Below are 2,964 nucleotides of genomic sequence, written 5' to 3'. Positions count from 1 at the left end.
ATCCTGTCAGGATTGAGCCCCAGGCATTTCTGTGGGGAAGGTGCCCAGTGAAGCCTTGCAAGGAGGGAGTGAGGAAAGCAGGAATGGGTGAGGGATGGAGGGAAGAGGCATTGGGGTGGAGACAGAGTGGGAAGCAGTTGCCAAATCTAAAAGGCAGTAGTTGGGGGGTGGAGGTGCAGGGTGATCGAAGGCATTTTGCTGATGTCGGTCATTGCTCAGCAGAAGGTCTTGGGCCAGGCAAGAGGCAGACAGCTTGGTCCTGCCCAGCTGTCTTTTGCCCCAAAGATGTATGTAGAGCTGGGGGACCAGAAGGCCAGAGTCCTCATCCTCCCCAGTGGAAAAGGAAGAGTCAGAAACAGGGACATTGGCCTCCTGGCCTGGGGGTGCATGGCTCAGGGAGGTCAAAGGGAAAATACAATGGCTTCAGGCTAATGAAGTGTAACAGATGAAGTATACAGAGTTAACATATTAATAAGTACAGGTTAACAGAGTTCCCCCCACCCCTCACCCCAACAGTGCCTGGCCGGACCACAGGCAATCAGTTACCTGAGGGCAGGGCCCAAGGACCACTCCCACCCCCCACTGGGACTTGTCCTAGTGCTGCAGGACTTGCAACTGGAGACTACATCTTCTTGGGTTGGCTCTGTGCTAGCATTGGCTGCAGCTGCTCTGTGGCAAGTGGGAAGTCTGAGGTACCCTTGAGATTGCTGGGCCACTGAATTTGCCTAGGCCAGTGGCTTCTGGCCCAGTTCCCTGTTTCTTTACCCCACATTTACTGAGCTCTTCCACGTGCTTCAAATGCCTCGTAGCACAGTGAGGCTGACAGGTGTGGAGAACCAGCTCCCCAGGGAGACTCCCGCTTTTTGGTTGGAAACCTCCTTAATCCCAGGGTGTGTTGGGGCACTTGCAATGACTCTCTGCTCCCCTTCCCCCCGCACCCTTCCTCTTACTTTTCCCAGGACTTTGTAGCTTTGGGTCCTCCTTCCCTGGGAGGGTCTTCGGCAAGCTTCAGCCCCCTGCCACTAGGGCGAGAGACTTTATCTGTCATTCCTTTGTTCAGAGCCAAGGCATGGGGTGTGGGGTGGACAGGAAAGAGAATGGAGGTGGGGAAGAAGTAGGGAAAGCCAGTGCGTCTGTGGTGGGCCGTAGAAACTATTCCTCCCAGCACGAATGGGAGCTGTGTCCTCTCTTGTGAAACCTGGGCCAGCCTGAGGTTACCAACAGAAGGAGGCAGAAGTGCTCTCTAACTTTCCAGGCTGGGTCTGGACATGGACGTAGAATTCACTTGTGCTCCTGGAATGTTTCCTTTTCAGGCCAACGCCACACTAGGAGAAGTCCAAGTTGCACAGAGAGGTCCTATGGAAGGAGATTTAAGTGTACCATGTGACAGTCTCAGCGGAGCACCCAGCTGACAGCAGGCACCCACTGGCAGCCATCACAGACCAATCAGCTGAACCTCCAGGTGCCCTCACTGCATACCTGCCATGTGGGAGAAGTGGGTTTCCCATGACAGAGAACACTGAGGCTCAGGTCCCCAGAGTGAAGGAAGGTCTTTGGTCACCCTTTCGGAAGAGAAAGCCAAACCCGCTGAGAACTGGCCACCGACGAGAAGGACACGGAAAAAGGCATTGGAGGAGTGACATCATAAATTCTGGCAATGACCTTGTAACTAGAGTGTTGTAGCTTTTAATCTGTATTCCTCCCTTTCTATGTCATATACTGTGAGAAAGATGTTAGGAAAATTTGCCTTCATTGGCTGATGTTAGCTTTGGTCTGATAGCTTTTTGTTCCCTCACCTGAGAGACTACATGTGAGGTGGTGGTTAGCTTTTGGTTTGCTTTTTGTTCCTTCCCATGAGGAACTGCTTGTGAGGTGATGATTAGCTTTTGGTTAAGAAAATTCTCCCTCATCTCATTCCCGGCAGGGGAGATATGAGGTGATGAAGAGTCTTTCTGTCTGTTTTGCCTGCATCAGCAGATGAGGTAGAGAAGTAACTAAGTTATATCAGAATGACATGACAGGTAAGTTGTCAGGCTTTGGAAGGCCTTGGGCCGATGGTCCCAGGCAAGAACAGTAGAGATTGTTTGTCCAAATAAACTGGTCCTCCAGCCAGATAAAAATATTTCTATCATAGTAACTGCTGAACCCTCCCGGAACTAGCCATTCCCTGAGGGGGACGCAGGAACAAGGAGCTTGGCTCGAAGGTATACCTGAAAAAATATATATGACAGACCTCAGTTGGCAGTGCAATTTCGTCATTTGTCATTGGTGATTCTTCATCATTCTAACATTTTGGAAACTTGTACACAACATGCATCTTACAACATCAGGAGATGCCCTGACTTCCAGGCGCGGACCTGGTGAGGTCTGGCTGGTTCCCAACCTCTCCAGTGTTGTTCCCCGTGGTTAGCCTTAATGAGAACTTGTTGGCATTTTGGAGACTTATATACAGCTTGTAGCATCAGGAGACACCCTAACTTCCAGCAAAAACAACAGCAGCAACAACGGCAACAGTAACAGCATTCTTGAGAACTTGTTAGCATTTTAAAATCTTGTATGCAGCTTGCAATATCAGGAGATGCCCTAACTTCCAGCAACAACAACAACAACAACAATGGCAACAGCAGCAGTATTCTTGGGAACTTGTTAGCATTTTGGAAACTTGTATGCAGTTTGGAGCTTGCAGCATCAGGAGACACCGCAGTTTTCCAGCCACAGATCTGTCAAGGTTTTGATTCCTGACCTTTCCACTGTTGTTTTCTTTTCCCCACAGTTTGGTGAGCTTTTGGCATCTACTGTAATAGTTGCTATCCTATAAAATTTATTACTGCTTTTAGATATTCCCTATTGATGTCATTTGTGTATTTAGCCAAGTGATTTTTGATCAATAGTAAACATATGTTGGGATCTCTTAAACTTGTATGTATATATACTCCTTTGACATGACATTGTTATTAATGTATA

The sequence above is a fragment of the Rhinolophus sinicus genome, chromosome 12 (genome assembly GCF_057876585.1).
Source record: "Rhinolophus sinicus isolate RSI-liver-muscle chromosome 12, RSI-T2T, whole genome shotgun sequence".
Classification (NCBI taxonomy): Eukaryota; Metazoa; Chordata; class Mammalia; order Chiroptera; family Rhinolophidae; genus Rhinolophus; species Rhinolophus sinicus.
The sequence above is the reverse complement of the archived record's forward strand: the minus strand, read 5'-3'. Positions refer to the sequence as shown.